The sequence below is a fragment of the Malania oleifera genome, chromosome 4 (genome assembly GCF_029873635.1).
Source record: "Malania oleifera isolate guangnan ecotype guangnan chromosome 4, ASM2987363v1, whole genome shotgun sequence".
Taxonomy (NCBI): domain Eukaryota; kingdom Viridiplantae; phylum Streptophyta; class Magnoliopsida; order Santalales; family Ximeniaceae; genus Malania; species Malania oleifera.
Window position 1 is genome coordinate 62,590,368 of NC_080420.1, and position 16,204 is coordinate 62,606,571.

The following is a 16,204-nucleotide window of genomic DNA, read 5'->3' on the forward strand; positions in this document are numbered from 1 at the left end:
AATTGGAGTGAACATCGGTTCTTTGATTTCTCTATTGATGAATCTATGTCATACACTGAGTATGTCAACACCACTACACCATTCTCTAATTTGTCATGTAAAAAAGACCACTTAAACTCAGGGGGAGATGTAGAAAAACAAAATAACAAGGAGATACTTGTTTACTCGAGGAAGCCAAAATCAAAGAATAGGGACAATCTCATACCTAAGGCACAAAGAGAGTTGGAACTGGTGATAGCTTCGAGCAACAATGAGTCTATGCCCAATCTTGTTCAGGTAATAAATCCAAATGGCCATGAACGTACTTCTTATAAGTTTGCACCTGATGACATCAATTTTCACATTGCTCTCAGAAAACAAACCAGGTTATGTACTCTTTATCCCTAGTCAAAATACATCTCTTATAAAACTTTGTGTACAGGGTGTTGTGCTTTTACCTCTAATCTTGATAGGATAAAAATTCCAAAGAATATCCAGGAAGCCTTGGAGATTCCTAAATGGAGGGAAGCCATCATGGAGGAAATGCAAGCCTTGGAAAAGAATGGAACTTGGAATGTTATGAATTTGCTAAAAGGGAAGAAGCCAGTAGGCTGCAAATGGGTCTTCACGGTGAAATATAGAGCTGATAGGACACTTGAACGACATAAAGTCCGTCTTGTTGCAAAAGGATTTACACATACCTATGGCATTGACTCCATGAAGACATTTGCACTAGTGAAAAAATTGAATGCAATTCAAGTTCTTCTATTGGCAACCAACTTTGATTGACCACCTCACCAACTCGACATTAAGAATGCATTTCTAAATGATGAGTTAGAAGAAGAAGTCTACATGACGATACCACTAGGTTTCAGTAAGAAAAGTGAACAAAATAGAGTATGTAAACTCAATAAGTCCCTGTATGGACTCAAGCATTCTCCTAAAGCATGGTTCGACAAATTTGCGAAGGTGATCAAAAACCAAGGATATAGAAAAGGGCAGTCAAATCACACTATTTTTTTTTTCCAACAGACTGAAAGTGGGAAGAAAACAATTTTGATTGTGTATGTTGATGATATAATCTTAATTGAAGATGATATATTGGAGATGGAAAAATTGAACAAAGTCCTTGATGCTAAGTTTGAAGTTAAAGACCTGGGACGAATGTGGTACTTCTTGGGAATGGAAGTTGCTAGATGAAAAAAGGGTATCACTGTCTCTCAACGAAAGTACATCATTGATCTTCTAACCAAAACTAGCATGCTTGGATGCAAACCTAGTGAAACCCCCATTGAAGTAATAAAAAGAGTTGAAGACTGTAGAATATCGGTTGAAAAGGAGAGGTATTCGAGATTAGTTGGTAAACTAATCTATCTATCATATACCAACCCAACATCACATTCGCAGTAAGCGTGGTAAGCCAACACATGCATTCACCAAAGAATACTCACCTAGAGGCTGTGTACGAGATTCTCGGGTATCTCAAGGGTTTTTCGGGCAAAGGACTCTTCTTCAAGAAGTGTGAAAGTAAAGAAGTAGAAGTTTTCACATATGTTGATTAGGCAGGATCAGCGGAAGATAAAAGGTCAACCATCAAATATTGCACTTTTTTATGGGGAAATTTGGTGACTTGGAGAAGTAAAAAACATAACGTAGTGGCTCAAAGTAGTGTTGAAGCTGAGTTCAGGGCAGTTACACAAGGGATATGTGAAGGACTATGGTTACGGGAAATTTTGGAAGAACTACAGACCACGGTGAAACTCCTTATCAAACTATACTATGATAACAAAGCAGACATCAGTATCTCTCTCAATCCAGCTTAACATAACAGGACTAAGCATGTAGAAGTGGACCAACACTTTATCAAAGAAAAGGTTAAAGAATGAACCATTTGTATGACTTAGGTTCCTACCAAAGAACAAACAACAGAAATCTTTACCAAAGGGTTAGCCCAACAAAGTTTTGATGATTTCATCTTCAAGTTGGATATGATCAATATCTATGATCCAACTTGAGGGTGAGTGTAGAAATCCCGAGTGTCTTGGAGTAATTTAGGGGATATTTTTGTAGAATATTTTCTATTATTAAGAGAGATTATTTTAGGAGATTGTTTCCATCTTTAGCATACCCAATTGTATTATAAGTGTAATGTATCGACTTATACTAATAATTATTCAAGAAATATAGAAGGCCTATTCTGATTTCATCCCTATTTTAAGGGATTAACTGGTTACCTTACCTATTCACAAATTTTCTTTGAACTCAAATCTTTGAAAGGTTTTTCTTTAGTTTTTAACATTTTCAAAACTAAAAAAAAAAAAAAAGTGTGGGGATTCCATTTTCAAAATAAAATTGGTAAGTTACGAAACTAGTAGATTAGTTTTCTTTACATGACCTTATCTTTGATTTATCACCAAACATGTTTGCTAAACAAACCACCTAAGTGTGGTGTCCACAATCTACACAAACACAAATTTAGGGATGATGCAAGAATTCAAGAAAGCAATAATGAATGAATATCCAGTGATAGATTTTGCCCTTATGATTTATTCTATGGGAATTTAAGTTTGGCAATCGAAAGGTAAAATATTTGTATTCCAATAAAAATATCCCAAAAACATATTGAAGAAATTTTTTTTTTATAGGAATGATTACAAGACAATTTCTAACCCTCTAACAATGAATGGAGCACTAAAGGTTAATTAAAGACATCAAAATATGGTTTGGTTTCTTCATATATTTGACCAATACAAGGCCATGTGTTTTTTACTTGGTCAACTTAATTTCAAGATTTATGCATCAACCCAATAAGTTAAAACCATGTTATAGTAAGAGAATTTTACATTATCTTCATAGAACAAGAAAGTTTAGCATCCAGAAGTATGTCAAAAAAAAAAATCAAGCTTGTAGGTATACCGATAGTGACTAGGTAGGCTCTACAATTGCAAAGAAGCTCAATATGTGTATTTTTTTCTTAGGATAAAAAATAATGTCATGGTCATCTAAAAAATAGGGGAAAAAAATAGTACCACTTCTATGGGCTAAAGCACTATATATTGTAATAGTAGGCATTGTGTGTAAGTCACTATGGTTATATAAGAAAATTTCCTTTGTATCTACAATAAATCCAAGATGCTCCTACAACTATTTATTGCAACAATGTCCCTACAATTGCATTGACAAAAAATCCAAGATGCTTCTACAACTATTTATTGCAACAATGTCCCTACAATTCATTATTGAGTTATGACACCACTTCATCAATAACTCATACAAAATGGAGAAATTGAAATATAATTCATTAACACCAAAAAATAATTGGTAGACTCATTTACCTAGCCAATTATAGTCGAAATAATTAATCAATTTAGAAGTTATATTAAAAGTATAAATTAAGAGGGTTGTTAAAAAATAATTTCTAATTTTATGTCATTATTGGTAGTTGAATAATGTAGTGTACATGTAGATCTTATGGGCTAAGGAAACCTTCAGGTGTACATGCACGCAAGATGACCCCCTGCTTAAGTCTCATTGCCCACTTGCACCAAGTCTACCAGCCCCAACAGCCAACCTCCTTACTATATATTTCCCATATGCACCCAACAATTGCAGGCTAATCACATTTGAGACAAGTTTCTCACATTGTTCGGAACTCATTGAGGAGGCTATGGATTACTCCATACTCTTCATAGCTTCATGAACTATAATGCAAAGATAATTCAAGAAATGATAATGAAGATATGGATACAAAGACACAAGTGATCACAAGAAAGAAGGGGAAAAAAAGTTTACATTTAATGGAAGATAATGAAATTGCTACAAGATAACTGTTGGAGTATTCCATCTTATATTGAGAATATGGAATTAAAAAGAAAAGAAGAAAGAATTAAAACAGAAAGAAAGAAAGAAGAAAAGAGTTAGTTAGCATAGTCTTGATTAGTTAGAATAATTAGTCATTAGTTTACTTTGTTTTGTTGTATAATAAATAGATCTTAAGTCTGATGTAAATTTACTTCTTCATTAATCGCAATTCAACATTTTTCCAGTTTGCCATTTCTGTTTCTATTCTCTCCAGTAAACTCAGGTTCTTAACATGGTATTAGAGCAATTGAATCCCAGTTAACTTCTGGAATATCTGAATCTCGTTCGATTGAATGAAACATCTTGGCATCATCTTCTCTTTCTTTTTCTTTTTTCTCCAATAATGATCTTAAGGGATCAGAAAATGGTTAGAGAAACTGCGATCAAATAGAATATCAGAACAATTACGCAAGAAACAGCAGCAGCAGTAGCATCTTCCTAAATTCTTAAAAATAAGTTCTGGAAATTCTCTTGTCAACCCTTCAGATGACTCATTTAGCCCATATTATCTACACCCATGTGACAATCCTGGTGCTTTGCTAGTATCAGAACTCTTCAATGGAGAGAATTATGTTGCATGGAGTCATTCGATAATCATTGCATTGACAGTCAAGAACAAGGTACAGTTCATAGATGGTTCGATTGTTTCTCCCCCTTCTAATCAATTTTTCAAACACGCAGCATGGTTAAGGGCAAATAATCTGGTTCTTTCTTGGTTAATGAATTCTATTTCAAAATAAATAAGAAATAGTTTGTTATTTGTGGTTTCTACTATTGATCTTTGGAATGAACTCAAAGTAAGATATCTCATAAGTGATGGACCAAGAGTTTTCCATCTTGAAAAATCTTTGAGTTGTATCAGTCGGGGTCCTCTTTTTGTTACTGAGTATTTCAGTACCTTCAAGACTCTTTGGGATGAGTGCATTAGCTATAGGCCATTTCTAACTTGCACATGTGGACAAATGGCAACATGTACCTACGAACTTTTTAATTTTCTGCAAATCAAACAATAATCTGATTATGTACTTAAATTCTTGGTGGGGCTAAATGATTCTTTTGCCTCTGTAAGAAGCCAATTGCTGCTCATGGTTCCTTCTACATATAATGAGACTCATGCTTTGATGGCAAAGCAATTTAATCAAGAGAATTACCAGCCGAAATCTTTCAAAAGAAAACCAAAGAATTCTACTCTACACTGTACTCATTGTGGTTATAATGGTCACGCAGTGGATAAATGTTTTTAGCATCATGGTTATCCCCCTGGCTGGAATAGACAAAAGGGAAGAAGAAATGAGGTTTCTGCTCATGCTACCATTACAACTCCAAAAGTCTGCAATCAAAATATTAGTGAGCAACAAAAGTTTTGCTTCACTCTAGAGGAATTTAATAAACTAATGGAACTTGCCAATTCAGCACAGCCCAATTCTTCCAACCAGATTACTGCCTAACCAGCTGTTAATATTGTCACCACTTCTTAATTTTCTAGTAAAGTGTTTTCTTGTAATTCTGTTACTTCTAATCCAAATCTTAGTCTATCTTGGATTCTTGACACAGGTGCAATAGATCATATGATCTGCTCACCACTTTTATATCATTCCATGCCTAAACCAATTAATGCATCCATAAACCTTCCTAATGGTACTACAGTCCCAGCTACACATATTGGTACTATATGTCTCTCAGATTCCTCATTTTTACATAATGTCTTGTGTGTTCCTCATTTTTATTTCAATCTACTTTATGTTTCTAAACTCACTAAACAATCCAATCTTTTTCTTACCTTTACTGCTTCTCATTACCTTTTGTAGGACCAGTCAATGAAGAAGATGACTGGGGTTGCTCTTGAGAAAGAAGGACTTTACCATTTCAAGCTTCTTCAAAAGCTAAATCGTGCAATTCTTTTCAGTTTAATTCTACACCTTTTGCTTTATCTTCTAACAAGCCAGTAGATATATGGCATTGTAGATTAGGACATGTATCTAGTTCAAGATTACATTCTCTCAAACAGATTGATCTGCTATCACTTTTGATTGTACAAATTTTTGTGACATATGCCCTTTAGCAAAGCAAAGAAGGCTTCCTTTTCCTGTATCACAGAGTAATTCTAATAAAAGCTTCGATTTGATCCATTGTGATATATGGGGTCCTTTTGGCACCACTTCTTACTCTGGTTTTCGATATTTTTTAACCATAGTCGATGACTTCACAAGGTGTACTTGGGTATAAATGTTTAAAGCTAAATCAGAAGTGCCATCTTTAATCAAAATCTTCTGTAAAATGATAGCAAATCAGTTTTCTTCTTCTGTCAAAGCTATACGGTCTGACAATGAACCAGAATTTTTACTTACGAAATTTTATCATAAATATGGTATTTTACATAAGAAAAGATGTGTAGAAACTCCACAAAAAAATGGTATTGTGGAAAGAAAACATCAACATCTTCTGAGCACTGCACGAGCTCTAATGTTTCAAGCCAACCCACCATTAATTTTTTGGAGTGACTGTGTCCTTATTGCAGCATACATAATTAATAGAATTCCCACTTATATACTTCAAAATAAATCCCTTTTTGAAAGACTTTTTTAAAAAAACACCTAATTTTTCTCACTTAAGAGTTTTTGGCTGCCTTTGTTTTGCATCATCTCTACAAAGTCACAGACAGAAATTTGATTCAAGAGCAATAAAATGCATATTTCTTGGCTATCCTTCTGATATTAAAGGTTATAAACTCATGGATCTAAACACCAATAAAATAATTGCTTCTCAAAATGTTATATTTCATGAAACAGTTTTTCCTTTCCAAATGTTACCACCAAATCCTAAACATCATTCTTTTGTATTTCCTATTTCACAACCCATTTCAAATTTCCCTTCTAACAGATCATTTTTTAATTCATATCAGAATATAGAATCTGCATCATCACTTAATAATTCCCTTTTTTTCTCTGCACCTCATACACATGTTGTTCCAGATTCATCTAATTTTCCATCTCCTTCTAATATGACTCCAATGTTCAATCAGGTGTAATCCCAAGAGGGGGGGTGAATTGGGTATTTAAAAAATTCTTTGACAATTATTTACCTCTTAACACTTATTATATATATATATATATATATATATATATATATATATATATATTTACAAATGACTTCTTGTTACTCAATTACTAATGTGTAAGGCTATCCAACCTATACTTGCAATATACACAATTTAAATGTAGTGCTAAAAATAAAGAGTAAAGGGAAGAGAGAAGACAAACACAGTTTTACGAGGTTCAGCCGACTTGGCCTACGTCCTCGCCTTGAGCAACCACTCAAGTATTCACTAAATCCCTGCTCCTTAAATTGGGACGGAGCTTCCCTTACAATCCGTTGCTTACAAGAGGCACAGCTTCCTCCTACTCCGCTGCTTACAAGAGATACAGCTCTCTCCTCACACACCGGTTCACACACCGAACCGTGTATACAATAAGATCTAAAAAATAACACTCAAAACAATGCTTCTAACAAAAGCTTGTGAGTACAATTCAATTTCCTAGTACATTAACATATGATATAACTTGAAGCTCATGAATGTATGAAAACAATACAATCGTTTTATGTATGATATGCTTCAACACACAAATCCCTATTTAATCAAAACTCCCAATTAAAGATATATTTAAAATGTTTTGGAGTATACTAGGGTTCTTGGTTCACTTTGTAAAAATGCACAAATATTTTTGAAGTGAACTTGTTAACAAAAACTTTGTCTTGAAATATTAAATCAATCAAAATCACAAAGTTTTATATCAAGTATTTAATCACAAACTGAGTATATTATTTTTCAAAAAATATCCCTCAATAGAATATATAGTTATAAGTACCAAGGATATTTAATCAAACGTTAATATATCTAAAATATAGTTCCTTTAGAAAACACACACTTGAATCAAACCTTTCAATCAATCACACAACTTAAATCAAGTAATGATCTTGTTTAGAATAACTATATATATGTACAGGCACTTTCAAGATCAACCTTTCAATCAAAATAGGTTTTTCAATAATAAGCTCTATGAAATATATATATATATATATATATATATATATTTATACTCTTGAATCAAAAACCAACCAACCAAGCTAAACAACCTTTCTCAAGTAATGATCTTTTCAAAAATCAATTTTTTATACGTATATGCACACTCAAGATCAAAACTTTTCTAATGATAATCAAAAACAGGTAATGAGATGAGATTAGAAGTTCTTAAGAATAATAACTTGAAAGATCAAACCTCAATACTAGATTGAAGTACAGTTGAATGAATGAATGCCCTTGATTTTTAGAATGGATTTGCCCAAAGACAATGAAAGTAGAATGAAGTGCAGACAATCAGCTCAAGTTTCTCTACAATCTTGCAATACGATGTGTTCTTCTCTTGTTGTGTGTCTTAGCCTCTTTTTAGGGTTTAGATATTCAGTATATATAGTGTCTTACCCTTAGTATTGATCTCAGCCATTGGATCAAAGAAATAGCTCGCGAGTTCATTTAATAAAAATCTGATTTTTAAACTTTCCCGCAACTTCAGGCAACCGAAGTGGGGTTCAGGCTCCTAAAGTGGCAAGTTCAGGCGCCTGAGGTCCTCAGTTCAGGCGACCAAAGTGCCTCTTCCAGGTTCTATGTTTCTCATTAATTCTTCAGGCTACCGAACTTAATCTTGAGGCTCCTGAAGAAATTCTTCAAGCGACTGAGGTGAAGTTTAGGCTACCGAAGTCCTCTTTTTCTCAATTTTTCTTTTCTAGTTTAAAATTCTGCTTTGCTCCTTTTCTTGGGTCTTTTATAAAACAACTTTTCCATGATTTTAAAAACATTTCTAAGTCCATGAAAGTTCCCTAATGATGTACATGAAATGCATGAATCCTAGAATCATTCTAAGTTATGTTGAGCCTCAAATTAAATCATATGACAATGTAAGTACATAAGTTCTAAATACCCATTCCCAAGATGTTCTTGAACTTTGCTACTTGCACCTTGATTCTCGTACTCTTTGAGTTCCATGGATCTTGCCAAGATTTGTAAGCTTTACTTGAAGGCTCCATGACTCGTCATCTTTCCATGCATGCTTAATATAGTTCCTATTCACAAACTCAATGCACAGATCAAATACCAAGTGATTTGTCATTATCAAAACCGGATTGGACTCATAGAGTCAAAATCTCCCCCTTTTTGATGTTGACAAATGCACGAGCAATAATATATAATAGGCTATGCCTAACAAGGCTCTCTCTCAATTTATGCATCAAATAATCAATGAATGACAATATGCTCATGTTTATACACAAAGTGTTTAGCCTAAAGCCAAATGAAATATGAAATATGCTCATGATGTTTCAACTATGACATCAACCAACTATTTTTCCCCCTTTGGTTCCATTTTATTATTTTTGCTTCCAAATTTTCTCCCCCTTTTGACATCAACAAAAATGCGTAAACAAATAAAAAATATGAGTAGACGCACCCTTATGTTCTTTTCCCTTTAGAGATCTTAAGGTTTTGAATGTGTCCAATTGTTGATTAATGCAATACCAAGTGATTATATCGTAAGTGATGTTGCTCCCCCTGAATTATATCATCTAACATGATTCCAAGCAACCTCTCGACTATGCATGAGACCTAATTCACGCCTAATTTGAATAAACCTATCCTCCACAAGTGGTTTCATGAATATATCTGCCCATTGTTCATCCATGCATGCAAACTCTAGTGTTACATCCCCTTTTTGCACATGGTCACGAAGAAAGTGATGTCGTATTTCTATGTGCTTAGTTCATGATTGTAATATGGGATTCTTTGAGATATTTATTGCACTCGTATTATCGCATCTTATAGGGATTGTTTCATATGTTAATCCAAAATCCTTCAGTTGTTGCTTCATGTAAAGCGTTTGAGCACAACAACTACCTGCCGCTATGTATTCACCATCAGCTGTGGAAAGAGCAACTGAATTTTGTTTCTTGGAAAACCAAGAGACCAAGGAGTGTCCTAAGAAATGACAAGTACCACTAGTGCTCTTCCTATCCACCTTGTTACCCGCAAAATTAGCATTTGAATAACTAAGAATCTCAAAGGATGTGTACTTACGATACCATAACCAAATGTCCACGATTCCTATCAGATATCTAAGTATACGTTAACAGCTAGCAAATGAGACTCTTTTGGAGCAGACTAAAATCTTGTGCACAAATATATGCTAAACATTATATCTGGTCTACTGGCAGTCAGGTATAACAAGCTACCTTTCATTCCACGATATAGGTTGACGTCTACTAGTATACCTTGTTCACCTTTGTCTAATTTCAATGAAGCGCTCATAGGTGTACCTAGTATTTTTCCATCCTCCATATTAAACTTTTTGAGTAAGTCTCTAATATACTTTGATTGATTTATGAATATTCCATGATTTACTTGTCTGATCTGAAGTCCTAGGAAGAAATTTAGTTCACCCATCATGCTCATCTCAAATTCATTTTTCATGGTATTGGCAAATTCATTTCACAATTCCTTATCTATAGCTCCAAATATGATGTCATCTACATATACTTGCAGTAGGAGAATATCATCTTTCTTAGACTTTATGAATAAGGTTGTATGTATCTTTCCTTTTATAAATCCATTTTCTAATAGAAAACCACTTAGTCTTTCATACCAAGCTCTAGGAGCTTGCTTTAAACTGTACAAGGCTTTAGTCAGTTTATACACGTGATTTAGATTCTTATGGTTTTCAAAGCCTGGGGGTTGTTCTACATACACTTCTTCATTTATGTAACCATTTAAAAATGCGCTTTTGACATCCATTTGATATAGCTTGAAATCCTTAAAATCTGCATATGCTAAAAGCATTCGTATGGCTTCCATCCTAGCTACACGAGAAAATGTTTCTTCAAAATCTATACCTTCTTCTTGATTATATCCCTGAGCTACTAATCTAGCCTTATTTCTCACAACTACTCCATGTTCATCTTTCTTATTCTTATATATCCATTTGGTCCCTATGATAGACTTATCCTCAGGTCTAGGAACTAATGTTCATAATTTGTTTCTCTCAAATTGATTTAATTCTTCTTGCATAGACAACACCCAAGATTCATCCTCTATAGCTTCACTCACATTCTTAGGTTCTTCTTGAGATAAAAATGCAAAATGACTAACCATGTTCCTAAGAGAGGAGCGAGTGACTACTCCACGTAATGATTCACCTATTATTTGATCTATGGGATGATTCTTTATGTATTTCCATTCTCTAGGTGGTTCATTAACCTTATTTGTAATTTGATCAATTTCAATGGAAGGTTCTTTAAGTTCATTTTTCTCTTCTGAATCATTCTCAATTGATAGTTCTTCTAGTTCCTTGTTTAATTAAATTTCATCTTCATCAGTTCTTTTGGAGAAAGGATTTGACTCATCAAACACTACATGAATAGAATCTATGACCGTCAATGTTCGTTTGTTATATACTCTATAGGCTTTACTATCTAAGGCATACCCTAGGAAGATACCTTCATCTGATTTCACATCAAATTTTCCTAGATGCTCATTGTCTCTAAGCACAAAACTCTTACAGCCAAAGACATGAAAATATGATATGTTTGGTCTATGACCATTCCATAATTCATAGGGAGTCTTATTAAGTGATGGTCTAATCAGAACTCTATTTAGCACATAGTAGGCAGTATTCACTGCCTCAGCCCAGAAATATTTAGGTAATTTATGTTCGTTAAGCATAGTTCTGGCCATTTCTTGTATAGACCTATTCTTCCTTTCAACCACACCATTCTGTTACTGTGTACTAGGAGCTGAAAAATTATGGGCAATTCCTAATGAATTACAATAGTCTTCCATGCCTTGATTTTTAAATTCTCTACCCCTATCACTTCGAATTTTGGAAATTGTGTATCCCTTTTCATTTTGTACTTTCTTGCACAGGTTTATAAATTTTTCACATGCTTCATCTTTATGACCTAAGAATAGTACCCATGTGTATCTTGAAAAGTTATCAACTATGACAAAAGCGTATGATTTTCCTCCTAAACTCTGAATTGGGTTTGGTTCAAATAAGTCTAAGTGTAGCATTTGAAGTGGCCTGGTAGTGGAGATCTCTTTCTTTTTCTTAAAGCTTGTCCTAGCTTGTTTTCCTAGTAGGCCTGCATCACAGATTTTATCTTTCATAAATTTAGTCTTAGGCAGTCCCTTAACTAATTCTTTCATAACTAGTTTTGAGATTAAATCTATGTTTGCGTGTCCTAGTCTCCTATGCCAAATCAACCTTATTTCATTCATAGCAGATAAACATGTCACACTCTGTGAAGTTAAGTTATCAAAACTTGTGGTATATACGTTTTCATGACGCTTAGCAATGAACAGTATTTTATTATCAGTTTTGTGTTCAACTATGCACTTGCCATGTTCAAATGATACTTTGTAGCCTTTATCACATAGTTGACTTATGCTCAATAAATTGTGCTTTAAACCTTCAACTAATAAAACACCATCTATAATGAGTGAGGAATCATTACTAACTTTATCGACACCTGTGATCCTTCCCTTAGCATTATCTCCAAAAGTAACAAACCCTTCATCCTCGGGTATGATGGATGTGAATTTTGCTTTATCTCCGGTCATGTGGCGTGAGCATCCGCTATCCATATACCATCTATCTTTTGAGGATACTGATCTTAAGCAAATCTGCAAGACACAATTAAACAACTAGCTTTGGTACCCAGATTGTCTTGGGTCCAGGAGGGTTAGTGCTAGATTGACCTTTGACCTTCCACACTTTCTTTATTTTTACATCTTTATTTTTGAAAGGACAGTCGAATTGTATGTGACCCAACCTTCTACATTTAAAGCATGTAGTATTTCTATAATGATTCTTAGTTAGAACATATGACTTTGACTCTTTTGTAAAATACCACATGTAAAGATGTCTTTTCTTTATATTTTCCTTACCATTAAAACCAAGCCCTTCCTTTTTTAGGGAATTTCTTTGAGATCCTAGGAGCTTTTCAAAATTGTTTTGTCCTTCAGTAAATTTACAAATAATTTCAGATTTATCTTTCAAATCCTTTTCTAACTCCTCAATTTTCAAATCTTTATTTCTTATGAAAGATGCATGAGATTCATTTTGACGTTCAAGTAAGCTTGAAAGTTCTTTGACTTTACTTCTCAACTCAGAAATTTTCTTTGTTTTCTTCTCAAGCATTTTAATAGTGTACAGGTATTCTTGTTTTAGTTCATCATATGAAATCATATCATTTTCATTTTCAGAATCACTAGAATAATATGAAGATGATGAAAATGATGATTGTACCTCAAGGTCATCATATGCCATTAGACACAGATTGGCAACCTCGTCGTCGCCGGATTCAGATTCTAAACCGCTAGTGCTGTGTGTATCCCAGCCGACTTTCAGCACCTTCTTCTTTTTCTTTGAAGCTTTTATGAGCTCAGGGCACTCAGGCTTGATGTGTCCAACTTCTCGGCAGTTGTAGCATGTTGGTGGATCCTCCTTCTTTTTCTTCATGCTTTACTCTCCTCTTTCTGATTTAGAGTACCAAAATTTTCTGTTGAACTTTTTGTTCTTCTTCAAGAATTTCCCGAACTTCTTTGTTAGCAAGGCCATGTCCCTTCACTTGAATAGCTTGATGATGCCTTATGTGCAGTGACCTTCTTAGCTTAGCTTTGCTTATTTTTCCTCTCGTTTATTACTAGCTCATAAGTGATGAGTGATCCAATGAGTTCGTCCACCGACATCTCCTTGAGATTTCTCCCTTCTACTATTGCCATAGCTTTCGCTTTCCACACTAGAGGTAATTCCCTGAGTATTTTCCTGATCAACTCATAAGTATGGTAAGTTTTTCCAAGAGCATTTAAAGAGTTAATGATGTGTGTGAATCTAGTGTACATAGATTGTATAGATTCATCAGTTGTCATTCTAAATGCTTCATATTCACTAGTGAGCATGTCTATCCTACTATCCTTGACTTCCTTAGTGCCTTCATATGTAACTTCTAATTTTTCCAAAATTTCTTTAGCTGAGTTACATGTCATTACCCTATTAAATTCATTGACATCTAATGCACAAAAAAGTAAGTTCATAGCAGTGGCATTGATTTGAACTGACTTCCAATCCTCTTCAGTATATTCATCTTCAGTTTTAGGTACATTAATCTTATCAATTACTTTCATAGGAATGTGATTTCACTTAGTCGCTATTTTCCAAACGTTCCAATCTACGTTCAGTAGATATATGCTCATCCTACGCTTCCAATAGGTGTAATTTACACCACAGAAGATGGGTGGTCTAGTGGATGAGTGTCTCTCACCAAATTGAGTTACACCGATGTGTGTCATGTGATCGTTTTACAAATTAACTATCAAATCTATGTAAACCCGCTCTGATACCAAATGTTGAATCAGGTGTAATCCCAAGAGGGGGGGTGAATTGGGCATTTAAAAAATTCTTTCACAATTATTTACCACTTAAACCCTTCTTATATATTTACCAATGACTTCTTATTACTCAATTACTAATGCGTAAGGCTATCCAACCTATACATGCAATATACACAATTTAAATGCAGTGCCGAAAATAAAGAGTAAAGAGAAGAGAGAAGACAAACACAATTTTACGAGGTTCAGCCGACTTGGCCTACGTCCTCACCTTGAGCAACCACTCAAGGATTTACTAAATCCCTGCTCCTTAAATTGGGACGAAGCTTCCCTTACAATCCGCTGCTTACAAGAGACACAGCTCCCTCCTACTCCGCTACTTACAAGAAATACAGCTCTCTCCTCACACACCGGTTCACACACCGAACCGTGTATACAATAAGATCTAAAAAATAACACTCAAAACAATGCTTCTAACAAAAGCTTATGAGTACAATTCAATTTCCTAATACATTAACATATAATATAACTTGAAGCTCATGAATGTATGAAAACGATTCAATCGTTTTATGTATGATATGCTTCAACACACAAATCCCTATTTAATCAAAACTCCCAATTAAAGATATATTTAAAATGTTTTGGAGTATACTAGGGTTCTTGGTTCACTTTGTAAAAATGCACAAATATTTTTGAAGTGAACTTGTTAACAAAAACTTTGTCTTGAAATATTAAATCAATCAAAATCACAAAGTTTTATATCAAGTATTCAATCACAAACTGAGTATTATTTTTCAAAAAATATCCCTCAATAGAATATATAGTTATAAGTACCAAGGATATTTAATCAAACGTTAATATGTCTAAAATATAGTTCCTTTAGAAAACACACACTTGAATCAAACTTTTCAATCAATCACACAACTTAAATCAAGTAATGATCTTGTTTAGAATAACTATATATATGTATAGGCACTTTTAAGATCAACCTCTTAATCAAAATAGGTTTTTCAATAATAAGCTCTATGAAATATATATATATATATATATATATATATATATATATATGTATATGTGTGTGTATATTTATACTCTTAAATCAAAAACCAATCAACCAAGCTAAACAACCTTTCTCAAGTAATGATCTTTTCAAAAATCAATTTTTTATACGTATATGCACACTCAAGATCAAAACTTTTCTAATGATAATCAAAAACAGGTAATGAGATGAGATTAGAAGTTCTTAAGAATAATAACTTGAAAGATCAAACCTCAATACTAGATTGAAGTACAGTTGAATGAATGAATGCCCTTGATTTTTAGAATGGATTTGCCCAAAGACAATGAAAGTAGAATGAAGTGCAGACAATCAGCTCAAGTTTCTCTACAATCTTGCAATACGATGTGTTCTTCTCTTGTTGTGTGTCTTAGCCTCTTTTTAGGGTTTAGATATTCAGTATATATAGTGTCTTACCCTTAGTATTGATCTCAGTCATTGGATCAAAGAAATAGCTCGCGAGTTCATTTAATAAAAATCTGATTTTTAAACTTTCCCGCAACTTCAGGCAACCGAAGTGGGGTTCAGGCTCCTAAAGTGGCAAGTTCAGGCGCCTGAGGTCCTCAGTTCAGGCAACCGAAGTGCCTCTGCCAGGTTCTGTGTTTCCCATTAATTCTTCAAGCTACCAAACTTAATCTTCAGGCTCCTGAAGAAATTCTTTAGGCGACTGAGGTGAAGTTTAGGCTACCGAAGTCCCCTTTTTCTCAATTTTTCTTTTCTAGTTTAAAATTCTGTTTTGCTCCTTTTCTTAGGTCTTTTATAAAACAACTTTTCCATGATTTAAAAAAAATTTCTAAGTCCATGGAAGTTCCCTAATGATGTACATGAAATGCATGAATCCTAGAATCATTCTAAGTTATGTTGAGCCTCAAATT